General features: G+C 46.2%; 1 protein-coding gene across 3 annotated transcripts in view; it reads right to left on the bottom strand.

Moving 5' to 3' along the window:
- The window catches only part of LOC136315196 (uncharacterized), a 184,547-nt gene that overhangs the window by 101,917 nt on the left and 69,300 nt on the right, over positions 1-13,330 (bottom strand). The gene's annotated exons all lie outside the window — the stretch shown is intronic.

Below are 13,330 nucleotides of genomic sequence, written 5' to 3'. Positions count from 1 at the left end.
GGACGCTCTAGCACGGTCCCTCCCACAAGCCGAGGACAGGTAAGGCGACGCCTCTGGGGTCTGGGAAGAGGCATCAAAAAATCTGTGTTCACCATACTCTTTCATACTTATTTGAATGCAAAAATCTTTGCCCAGCTCTTGGTTTTGCGTACCCCCAGGACAGATGACAGCGTCTCACAGAGGGTAGTGCAGCCAGGCTACAGAAGCCAGGGGTCCCTCTGACTCCTCCGCCCCCACCCTCGGGGCTTGCTGTCAGCACCTGCTTCTGGTCTCCAGCTTGGGAGCTCCTCCAGGTTTTGCTCCTGGATTTATACTTGGCTGTCTCCAGGGTCAGTGACCTCGGCAGCTTCTTCAACCCAGACACCGGCTTTGCTGCAGAGGAGGGCTTCCTACCTCAGTCCCCAGAATCCCTTTGTCCAGTGCCAGCGAGGAGACAGGGGTATATCTGACTCCACATCCCAAAATTCAGTTCCCGTTGGGAACAGTGTCAGATGAGGCCACTCTGGCTCGATGCCTTCCCCCAACATTTGTTTCTAAGTACGTCTGGCCAAAGAGGACACCCAGGGCAGCTAGAAAGGAGAAAGGTGCCATGGGACGGGCGAGAAGGATGAGCAGAGCAACCAAAGGATAACTTACAAATGGGGACGGAGCTAGAGAAGCTCTGGGGGAAGGGATGTGCTTGCAGGCAGCCACCTCTGTGCATTGTCTCCACGAGGGCACCAAGGAGTTCAGCTCCGGCGGGGAAGGGCTAGCCTCTCCCATCTAAAGTTGATGCTCACCCAACCGACAGCTGACCTAGCTCTGCAAGGAAGAGCAAACCTCTCTTGAGCCTTTAGATAGACTATCTATAGGCCAATTTTCCAAAAACACTTGCTCAAGTCATTGGTGCCTTAGACTAATTGTTTCCTTTTCAGTAGTGGCAGCCTGGAATTTTTCATGAGACAAATGGTGCCGGCCAGAAATTTCTTGAAATCAATGGTCTCCAAAGTTTTGCCAATTACTCATCTCTATTAGCAAAGGTTTTAGATGCATTCACAATCTATGTATATTTAAAAATGTATAAATTATATAAACTATACCTGTATATTTGTAAATTATAAAGCAAACACAAAACTAGGCATTTTCAAAAAATGAGTGGAAAATTAAATACAGCTGGAAGATCTACTGTTTATTTCTCCACTCCAGCCAATCATCAGCTATAGCTCACGTTAGAGGCCACAGCTCTACACCTCACTGTCTGTTACCTTTTTGTTTTCCATAAACTTTGCTGGAGGTGCCATAATTCTGCTTAGCCATGCATCTCATAAGTGCCAACTTTCTGTGAAATGTGAATGTCCTTGTCACTTGGATGACTGTGTCTGAGGGTGGGAACAAGAGACGAAGGGTTAATGCCTGCCCTGGAGCTCGAAGGATCAGCCTACACATTCTGTGACAATTCAGAGTGCCTACGTGATGGTTGTGTGCCAGGCACTGGGTTGGGCACAGTGGGAAAATCAAGGAGGGCCGGGCAGGGAGCATGCTCTCTGAGGCACTCCATCTGCACTACAGGAGGGGAAGGGTGTGCACATCACTCCGATTCAGGGCAGACAGGTAGTAAGAAAGGCAGTGGACCGTGGGAATGTGACAGGAGAGCTGGGAGTAGTAGGGTTTGTGCTGGTCTCCAAAGGGTAGGCACTGACATGTGGGCTAGTGAGAAAGACTCCCAGGAGAGGGGCTCAATGTCCCCAAACTTAAGGTAATAAGGCAAATCAGTAAAGCTGTGAGTTTGGGAAGATGAGGGGAATCCAGCAAAGAACTTCGAAGGAACAGTCAGCGAGAGAGAAAGAAAACTCACAGGAGCATCAAGCCTTGAATCTAGAGACGAAATGTTGCAAGAAGAGAGCGATTGCCTGTGTTGAATAATGTTGATAGTTCTGTAACCTTGGGAGAAAAGGTAGACCATTAGATTTCACAACAGGGAAGTCATGGGTGACCTTGGCAGGAGTGGGTTCTGTGGAAGGTACAGACAAAAGCCTCATCAGAGTGGGTGCTGGGGAGAGTTGGAGACTTGAAAAATAGACAATTCTCTCAAGTATACCACACCACACTGTTAACTATACCACATAGTAACTACACAGCATGGTGTACTTATAAGTTGCTAAGAGCAGCCTGACCTGTGGTGGCACAGTCGATAAAGTGTTGACCTGGAATAATGCTGAGGTCACTGGTTCGAAACCCTGGGCTTGTCTGGTAAAGGCACATGTGAGAGTTGATGCTTCCTGCTCCTCCCCCCTTCTCTCTCTCTCTCTCTCTCTGTCTCTCTCTCTCTGTCTCCTTTCTCTAAAATGAATAATTAAAATCTTTGTTAATGATTTTTTTAAGTTGCTAAGAGTAGATCTAAAAGCATTCTCACCACACACACAAAAAGAGTCAACTATGTTAATTGTGTGGAGTTATAGATATGTTCATTATCTTGATCTCGGTAACAACTCTACAATAAGTATGTATATCAAATTATCACATTGTACACTTAATTATATTTGTCAATTATTTCTCACTCAACTTAAAAAAAAGAATAGACAACTCTTTTGAGGAGTTTTGCTATAAAAAGAGACAGCTAGGAAGGTAACTGAAAGAAGGGATATCAAAAGAAGGATTTTTTTTAAGATGGGAGAAATAAAAGCATGCTGGTAGGCTGTAGGGAGTAAATGAACAGAGAGCAACCATCAGATGACACAGGAGAGAAGTGCTCAACCAATGCCCTTGAGTACAAGAGCAGACAGGGTCTAGCGCACAAGTTCAAGGGCTGCAGACCTTGTCTGGGTCATTCATCACTGAATCACCAGAGCATGGAACACTGCTTGGGCACACAGTATGTCCTCATTAAATATTTAATGGATGAAGACACAGTATCCCGCTGAGCTCAAAGATGCTCTGGGGGGATGCTCAAAGTTATCACCTGGTTCAGGCATAAAATGGGCAGGACCTTGGTTAAATGGTTCAGAAAGAAAGAAGGAAATTGAGAAAAATATATTCTTTTCAAAGGAGAAATGTTAGTACTAACATTCATATAATTGATTATGGATGGGCATTACCAGAACAGTCTCATGCCGGCAACCTTAAAAAAAATTTTTTTTTTTTTTAAATTTCTATAAAGGAATTCACAGGACCTGGAACTGAACCTAGGAAGTCAGTCAGTGTCTAAGCAAGTCGAGTTCCAAAGTCACTCTGGTAGTTTCTCTACTTCCGCCAGTCAGTGCTCTGCACGATCTCCCTCTGTGTTCCAAGGGACCAAAGAGCCTTTCTCTGTGATCACCATATGGGCACACAGACAACAGATGAGTGGACCCACCCTGGTCCAGTCAGTGCCCGGAGCACAGCCTACCACAGCTTTCCCACCAGAGCCCCAGGGCTGGGCACTGTCAGCCAAGTGGGGAGACTAGGATGCAAGCCTGGTTAAAAGAGAAAGGAGATTCAAAGCTGATTTACAGGACAGGAAAGAGGAGGCTATTGCAAGCAGTTAAATGGCTGCAAAACATTTGGAAGAACTACGCTGTAGGAGGAAAGAAAATAATGTGCTCAGGTTTGAACAGGTTTGGTTTGAGAAGACAGTGGCACGTCTAAGAAATGGCATTAGAGGGGTGAGACTAGACTGCAGGTGAGGACTGTAGACACAGATGTGACATTCAGTCAAGTAGATGTGATCAATCATCCAGTTACTGAGCATGCATATGCCGTAGGTTCCGGAACTAGCCTAGGCTCTGGAGCTGCAACACCAATCAGAACAAAGCCTCCACTCCTGCACGGCTTACACACTAATACCCAAGCTCTTCAAAACAAGGGGCCCTTTGCACAGCCTCCCACACTGTTCCCCGGACCTTGTGTGACCATGCAGAGAAGAGAACATGGTTGAAGTCATGTCAGTTGGGAAGACAAAACAAAGACGGAGAAGAAAATAAGACAGGGAGGTGCCATCAGAAGAGAACAGGGGACCTTGAGCGTGTAAGGTCATGGAACGCAAAAGAGTGAGTTTAAAAAAGGAATTCATGTCCAATGGGTCCAGGCAAGTAGCTTAGAAAAGCCATTCAATCCGACATGAGGGTGGCCACTGGTTAGCTTCTAGCAATGGTTTTTGATCCCCAGGGTGCATCAGAATCACCTGACGAGCTTGAAGACCTGCGGGACCTGAGAATATGTGGATTACACCTCCCTGAGAAAGGGGGAACTAGAGAAAGGCCAACAAATCTTAAAGAGTTAATCATTTATACAGATGGGGAAAAAAGACATGGAGATGCTTAGCCAGTTGGCCTGGGATGGGGCTGGGACACTGGCCCGTATTTTTCAGTTGTCCTGGTGACTTACATGTGCAGGTACAGTCGGGAAACATTGCTTTAAGTAAAGTGATGTCAGCAATAGAAGCTAGATTGCAGAGAATTAAAGAAAGGAGGGTTTATTATTTTTTTTAAGGAGACGAGCTAGCAGTCTTAACATCAGACATAGATGTCTAGCCTACGTCGGCCACCCTGCTGTGTGATTTAACCCTCGTGTCTTATCTATGAAATCGGGACACGAATACTTGCTGTGCCCAACTCTCAGTTTCCTTGGGAGGTCAAGATGGGATAATAGATGTGAGAATGCTTTACAAAAATGATTTAAGTGCTATAAAAATGTAAGATTTATACAGTTGTTGGTTTTTTCCCCCCAAAGATGACCCTAAAGATAGTGATTATCAACTGCAAATACCTATGTGGAACCAGCATCCCTTTCCACACAGAGCTCACAAAGAGAGAGCCCTTTGATGAGTGCTCATAGCCACTATCTGAAGGGACATGGCTGTCGGCAACTCGAGCTTTGTCACAGCCAGCCTTGGATGGGATCTACAATAGATGCTGTTGCCACAGTCTTACAAAGCCCACCTAAAACTGCTAAATACATATCCAACATAAAACTGAAGAGTCGAAGGATGCTCCTGCAAACATTAAAAAGTAAGTTTAATGCCATAAAGTCCCCATGTACTTGTCAATCTTTTTTTTTTTTTTGTATTTTTCTGAAGCTGGAAACGGGGAGGCAGTCCGACAGACTCCCGCATGCGCCCGACCGGGATCCACCCGGCATGCCCACCAGGGGGCGATGCTCTGCCCATCTGGGGCGTCGCTCTGTTGCAACCAGAGCCATTCTAGCGCCTGGGACAGAGGCCAAGGAGCCATCCCCAGTACCTGGGCCAACTTTGCTCCAATGGAGCCTCGGCTGCGGGAGGGGAAGAGAGAGACAGAGAGGAAGGAGAGGGGGAGGGGTGGAGAAGCAGATGGGCGTCTCTCCTGTGTGCCCTGGCCAGGAATCGAACCCGGGACTTCCGCACGTCAGGCCGACGCTCTACCACTGAGCCAACTGGCTAGGGCCGTACTTGTCAATCTTAATTGGTACAGAGAATGGGAAAGCCTAGGAGAGATTAAGAGGTACCTGTGAGCACAGGTGATACTGAATGATGACAAAAGCCTGATTCCCTGGCCGATGGGAAGGGACTGGCCAAGACTGAGCCAACACCAGCAGTAGAATTCAGTGACCGCCTTGGGGCTACTTCAGGCGCCTGGATGTGCCTGCCTATACATAACCCATCATGCCGGGTCTCCAGGGGAAGCCGTGGTACTTTCAACCCTGCACATTCTGACTGCCCTTGAAGTAGAGCCTTCTGCTAGGTGAGCAGCAGTACCTGTTTGTGGTGGCTATGTTCCAATAGGGAGGCTTTCTTTAATCATAGATGACCATAGAGGTGAAGAGTAGTATTACAACATGCTATCTAGTCACTTTCATTTGATGCTTTCCTTCAGTAAAAACACAAGAAATACAATCCTTTGTCAAAGAAATAGCACACATAATGGTTAGGTTTTTTTTTTTTCTAATAAGCAGCTTGAAGTCAAAGCAAGAATAAAAGGATGAGCAAACTTCTACATAGAAATTAATCCAGGTGTCCGATAACTGGTGTGAGCACCAGAGATAGGGCAGGGGGGATCGTCACCCTTCTCTCATACCCGAGCCCTCCCAGCTCCTTCTACTCTGGTTGCTGTCAGGGAGAAAGTGCTAATTACGTTCGCAACCTGCCTGTAACTCCTGAGATGCTCTCTGCCCAAACTCTTCCACCTCTGGGAAGGCGTGCTTCAGGACTGCCCCCTTAAAATAGAAGTGCAGATGCTCCCTCATCTTATACCATGTCCAACGGATGTAGACACTTTTGCATGTAAAACTGTACAATGGAACAAAATAGAATTTTAAAACGAAGATATGAAGGATTCTTCAGAAGGTTTACATCAATCCTCTTATCCATTGAAAAGTCACTTTGTGTTCAAACAGCACTGTAAAAACTAACCATAAAGAGAAAGGGATACAGAAGTCACGGTGGGTACCACATCCTCTGCATTTTAAATGAAAAATGTGCACTTCACAGAAGCATCTTTCATGCCCCCATATAGACCCTAAGCTTCTAGCATGAGAGGCACCAAAATTTGGTGAAAAGAGAAATAATTATGCAGTCATTTGGTCCTATATTACTTTTTTTAAAAAGCTCTTGTGAACTTGCCCAAGTTACTTAACCAACCTGAGTCCTCCCCTCCCCCCATATCTATGGAAATGAATGAAAACACTATGACATAGCATTATTGTGAACATGACTTGATATAGGACAGGGAGGTCCATGATCTCAAACATGGCAGAGTGCAAGCTCTCCCCACACAATTTAAGACTGAGCTTTTTTAAAAAAACACTGAGATTTCTTTTTAAAGATTTTATTTATCGATTTAGAGATAGGAGAGAAAGAGACCGACAGGGTGGGGGGGGGGAGCGGAAAGCATCAACTCATAGTACTTGCTTCTTGTACGTGCCTTGACTGGGCATGCTGGGGGTTTCGAACCAGCGACCTCAACCAGCATTCCAGATTGACTTCCTATCCACTGCACCACCACAGGTCAGGCAAGACTGAGTTTTTCAATATGAGGAAGTCCAGTAAATGCTTAGCCCTGTGCATTCCCCATGAACAGAATACAAGAAATCTCAGGTAGGGGAGTGGGCCTGTAATTGGCGGAGAGGAGTCAAGGGCCAGGGAAGGGGATCCTTGTCAGTCCAGCCTTCAACAGTTCCTACCATTTCCTCTGTGGAAGCAGCACTCATCAATAAGTCAGCAAGTGGTAGTGCAGTCTTTAAAATTACATGGAAATGTTACCTTTTCCTTTTGTTCTTGCTGCTGTAATACACAGAGGTGAGTGTATTTTGCCCTGCTCTGAAAGATATGTTGTTGACAACTATAGGTTCAGAAGCACAAGACACAAACACTGCCCCAAACTCACAGTGAGGCTAAAATTAGATTTATTTTTACAACAGCCCCCCCCCGTACCTAGGTAATATTAATGTACCTGCTCCAACTGTGGGTGATTTCCAACACCCACAGTCAGTGCAATAAAGGGACACAATAGACAGAAGAATAGGTTAAAATTTAACTGTAAGATTATTTTTCAAGTTGCTTCTCCAAGTACAATACCTTAGCTTCTATAAAAAGTAATTGTTGCAAACACTTGAAATGGTGGATATTCTATGCAAAGACCTGGGAGATTAACACAATTGAACATAATAGCTCCTTCCAAACTGTTTCCTAAGGACTGGGCCACAAAAAGCCTGCAGATAGCTTTCCAAATATGTTTTATTTATTCAGTGAAGAAAAGGCTCTTTGAAGTTCTTGTGTTCCTTTCACACAGAAGTGCTTCACTGGGCTTTAAGGAAAGCATTTGTCTGGAGGCACAAAATGAGCAATTCCTCGGCTTCTAGAAAATAGAACCGGTGCAAACATCTGGGATGTTAAAAAATTATGCAAATTCTTCTGTAAAGATACAGACTAGAGCCTTGACAAAAATATCATTTCAAACTAGTCTCAGAATTTATGTTTAAAAAATTAATACACACTCGGATATTTGCAGATGCGTGGAGTATCTATAACAGCAAACAGTGGCTGTCTCTGCAGAGATGAAGATGGGAGGGAGTTTTCTTGTCCAGAGTGCATCTCTCCTATAGTCTCGATTTTGTACTATGTGCACGTGTTAATATGAATCTAGCTTACCAAACCAATTAATTTAATTAAATGTGGTCTCCTCAATAGTCCAACCAATTCATGCATCCCAGTAGAGGTGGATGGTCTTTCTCTCCAATCAGTCCTGGAGACAGACCTTGTCCCGCCTGGACCTTAAGTACAGTGTACCTGCCACCGAGAAGTTCCCTGCCTTCTTCCCACACTGAGCTCAGCTGGCCTGGGTGTTGAGCTAGCACTAAAGGATACAATGGAGATAAGATGCTGTCAAAAAATAAATAAAATAAAAATATTTTAAAAGATGCTGTCTCCTGGCTGTCCCTACAGTGTGGCGGCCCTCTGTCCCCAGGCTCCAGCCCTACCCAGCATTCTCCTGGCCCCAGAGAAGGCCACTGCTTTTCAGATGTGTCACTCTGGTCTTCTTCTTGTCCCCACCTCTCCACCCTTGTGATTAAATAGCTTTTGCAAAGAGCCTACTATACACTCTCTTCCTCAGTAAGCCCACAATGACAAGGGGAGAAGATGTAAGCCCCTCTTTCTCTGGACCCTGGAATACCAATGGAACACAAAAAGTCACTAGCTGTGTGACCTTGGCAAGTTACTTAAACTCTCTGAGCCTCAGTTTCCTTGTTGAAATGGTGGCAGTCCTTATATTCTGAGAGGGATGAAACAAAGATCAAATAAGCTCAGTTATATAAAATGCCTAGTATAATACCCAACATGTAGAAATAAACATGAGATGACATCATCATCATCAGTAGTATTAAATGGTTCTCATTGACAAAGCATGATGCTTTCATACTTCCCAGGTACACACATATTTCTAGATCTGTCTGAGGACCTCCTTACAAGCAGTATGCAAAAGTGGAACCAATGAGCTTTAAAGTCAAAGAAGTTTTACCTTGAGCAAATCTTTAACATCAGTTTCTTCAACTATAAAGTGAGGATAATTATGCCTTTCTCACTAGATTGGGGCAGATTACCCATAATGCATGAAAGGTACCTGGCCCATAAGAGCTCTCTATCTTGGCCATTTGTACTTGACTCCAGGGGGCTGATCCAGTCGCTGGCACAGCATGCCTTCCCCTCTTCCACCTCCACATCTTTCTTCGGCCTGCTTGTCCCTGCCTGCTCTGCCATTTGTTACCACCTTCATCTCTGGAAACTTCTATGCCTCTTTCTAGTCTCAGTTCCATCAGAGAGCTTTTGTGAAGCTTTCTTTGACCACAATGGCTTTTCTGACCTCTCCACTCATAAAGTATTTATCTTCTGTGAGGAAACAAGAGGTAGGAACCCAGAGGATTCCAAGATCTTTCCTCTGTGGCTGTTGTTAGGTCTACCAGAAGCTAAGAAGTCAGGCAATATTGTGCAGAAAGAACTCCAATCACACGAGGCCAAAGAGCAGCTCCCCGGTAGACTGCTCTCAAGCTCACTGCGCTATGATCTCTACCGTCTAGGAGGGGTCACTGACCCTTCCAAAACTCAACCCCCTGATGGCTTTATTCAGGAGTGTCTCATAAAAGAAAATGGTCAATTTGTTCATTGATAAATCAAGGCACACTGGGGCTTCGAGCATGTGGACAAGTTGGTGAGCCACTGGCCACATCAGCTGACGTCCACAGGAGCAGCTGCTGTTCCCACCTCCCCATGGGCCTGGCTCCAGCTGCTCCTACCTCCATTCAGTGAAAAGTTGATGGAGCCAGTCCTCTCTCTAAGCCCGCGATGGCCTAAGCAGTGCTGCTAGGGGACACAGCCATCTCCTTAGTCTCCTTCCAGGACCCTTCACAGTCGGACCCCAAGTCCTTTTTTAGGCTCCTCTTTTGTGGGAGTCACCTCATGCCTCTGGCTGTTCCCCAAGCCCACCATCATCTTCCCTGCCTCCTAGTCTCCCCTCTACTTGGAATGTCCTTTGTCAACTGCTTTACCTAATGAATCTTACTCGTGTTTTAAAACCCAGCTCAGCCTTGGCCAGCTGGCTCAGTGGTAAGGCGTCGGCCTGGCATGTGGATGTCCTGGGTTTGATTTCTGGTCAGGGCACACAGGAAAATTGTCCATATGCTTCTCTACCCCTTCCCCTCTCCCTTCTCTGTATCTGTCTCTCCCCCTCCCACATCCATGACTTGATTGGTTCAAGCACATTGCCCTGGGCTCCTTGGAGCCTCTGCCTCAGGTGCTAAAAATAGTTCCATTGCGAGCATGGCCCTAGATGGGAAGAGCATCAGTCCCAGACAGAGACTGCTGGGTGGATCCCAGTTGGGGTGCATGAGGGAGTCTGTATCTCTATCTCCCCTCCCCCACTTGGAAAAGAAGGAAAAACAAAACCCAGCTCAGATGCTGCCCTCTGCAAAGAACCTGCCAACCTCTCACAGGCAGAGTTCATTTCCCACTTCTCCCACCAGCCCCCTGTGCGGAGCTCCTCAACACAGGACTGCCAGGGGCTCACTGCTGGCTCCCCACAACACCATAAGCATTAGGAGCTCAAGGCTGATTTTATAGCCCCATGGTGCCTAATAGCCGATACATTTTATTTAATAAATTCGTGAAGAAAGAAAATAAAATTAATTAGGCTCTTCTAAAAATGACACCATCCTTCCCAGCCTTCCCCATCTATGTGGGGAAGTTTCTCTTGGTTGATAAGGGGCTACATGTGTCAACAAAGCCATGTTTGCAAAAGGTGGGCACTTGTGGGGGTGGGAGAGGAAAGTACTGTGTCCAAAATAACTACTTCCCTAGAGAACAAAAAACTATTTCTGTGTTTCGTGTACAGGTCTGATTTGGTGATTTAAAATATATATATACCCTAATTATTTTTTATTGTACTGTACTAGGTAGCTACAATCCCAGGTGTGAAAAGTTCCATGTCCAGCTGCTGCAGTTGCTCTTTGGAACACCAGCCCCTGGACTTTTCCCTCTGGTGATTTCTGAACAGTTCATTTTCACCTCTAGGCCTGGCCTCCTTGGAAGAAGCCCTGCTGCCTGTTTACTCTCTGGCTGATTTAGTTCCTTTCCATCATTTGATCATCTGACTTTGACCCGCATGCAGCAAGGGAATCACTGTAGTAGGACTTTCTTTAGATGCCTCACGGAGGTGTGCTAAGCATAAGTAATATATCAAGTTTTAAATCCAGGCAGCATGAGTCCATATCCTAGGTCACAGGGAAGCCTGTGATGCTGTTTCACAAAGGGAACCAAAGAGCTTCTTGATCTGTGCCATTTTCTATAGCAAACTGCCTCACCAAGCACATCCTTTCCTGTGCATTTTGCAGTGGGACACGCATGGGGTCAGAAAAAGACACTACAGACTTACCCTAGCAGTTTAGCTCATATTTATTAACTGCTTAAGACAGGCCAGGAGCCATGCCAAGGCCTTTGCATGCCTTCTTTAACCGTCCCCAACCCCTGGGAGGCTTTTATTCTGGTTCTGCTGATGAGGAGCCTGATGCAGAGAACTTGACCACTTACCCAAAGATCACATGGCTCGTAGGCACCAGAGTAAACTATTGAAGTCAAGTCCAGAACCTGAAGGTGTAACTATGACCCTAGGCTTGTCCCCTGACTTCTTGTCAAGGAAGTTTTCCCAACACGTGCAATTCCTAGACAGCTCTCATAAGATCTTACTCCTTTTGCCATTTTAAATTTTTTTTAATTTTTTTTTTTTTTTTCATTTTTCTGAAGCTGGAAACAGGGAGAGACAGTCAGACAGACTCCCGCATGCGCCCGACCGGGATCCACCCGGCACGCCCACCAGGGGCGAAGCTCTGCCCACCAGGGGGCGATGCTCTGCCCATCCTGGGCGTCGCCATGTTGCGACCAGAGCCACTCTAGCGCCTGAGGCAGAGGCCACAGAGCCATCCCCAGCGCCCGGGCCATCTTTGCTCCAATGGAGCCTTGGCTGCGGGAGGGGAAGAGAGAGACAGAGAGGAAAGCGCCGCGGAGGGGTGGAGAAGCAAATGGGCGCTTCTCCTGTGTGCCCTGGCCGGGAATCAAACCCGGGTCCTCCGCAAGCTAGGCCGACGCTCTACCGCTGAGCCAACCGGCCAGGGCCTCCTTTTGCCATTTTATACCATATTCATCTGATCGTCTCTTCTTAAAAAAAGAAATCTATAGTAATTTTTCAAAAAATGTGGTTCAAGAATTCATCATGCAAAGAAGTGCAGACCTTTTCCAAAATTTTTTAAATAATAAAAAGCCCCATGGGGAAAAGATTATTTGTGTCCACTTGAACCACATTTTTAGATTTTTGTACAAAATGTCGTCAGGAGTTGCAGAATGATTCTCTCTGTTGTTGGAACCATGCAGTTGCATTCTGTGTGTTGCTGTCCATAACCAGACAGATGAGTTTCACAAGGGAGCTCATTTGGTCCTCAAGCATTTACTAAGCATGCCCGCAATGAGACAGTGGCCGGGCTGTCTGTAGTAACGGGGAGGGAGAAGGCATGGCCCTGCTCGGCAGGAGCTTACTGTGTGAGAAATTCCTAGCCTGCAGACACACCAGAACATCAGTTCCAGGCAAGTCAATAATGCAAGAAGTTCAGGAGAGAAAGAAATCACGACCAACTTGGAAAATATCAACTTGCTTTGTTGGAAAAGGTTCCCGAAGGCCAATTCTTCATCTCCGGCTTCTTTCATTAGTGCTTATTGACTGGTGTGGAGAAGGCTAGGCCAAGGGTAAAGCTGGGGAGGTGGAAGAAGCCACGAGCTAATTGCAAAGGACAGAGATAAAGAAACATGTGGCTTGCCTCTGAGAAACCCACTAGCCTGCCTGAAAATGGATTAATTTTCATTTCCGATGTATTATTAAAACAGGCAAGATATGGATATGCTAAAACAAACTGAAGGTCAAGAAACAATATACGGTGTTCCTTTCCACCTTCACAGATTGCCTTTCTTACCTGGTTCCTGAGGTTCCTTCAAAAGAGAGTTCTGTGCATTTCTAATGGACAATATTTATAATGTCTTCAGCTTCTAGGCCTGTCAGGACTAAGTTAGGTGGCCCATCTCCAAGGCCTGGCCCCAGGGATGGGTCAGAGAAGTATGGAATGTGTGGCGAAATCAGGAAGAACAGCCCCAGGCCTGGTCAGCTAAGGGCCATGCCCTGCTGGCCACCTGCTGTGTGCTGGGATGCTCCGCTGTGGAGGAGGGAGCCAGCACTTGATTAGGCACTACCCTTGACTTCCAGAGGAGCCAAGTACGCAGTGAACCTAAGAGGCAGATGAGAGAGAGAGAGTGTGTGTGTCTGGCCAATTCCCAGGAGGTTTTAAGTTCTCACTAGGCAGGATGGGC

The sequence above is a fragment of the Saccopteryx bilineata genome, chromosome 11 (assembly GCF_036850765.1).
Source record: "Saccopteryx bilineata isolate mSacBil1 chromosome 11, mSacBil1_pri_phased_curated, whole genome shotgun sequence".
Lineage (NCBI taxonomy): Eukaryota > Metazoa > Chordata > Mammalia > Chiroptera > Emballonuridae > Saccopteryx > Saccopteryx bilineata.
The sequence above is the reverse complement of the archived record's forward strand: the minus strand, read 5'-3'. Positions and strand labels throughout refer to the sequence as shown.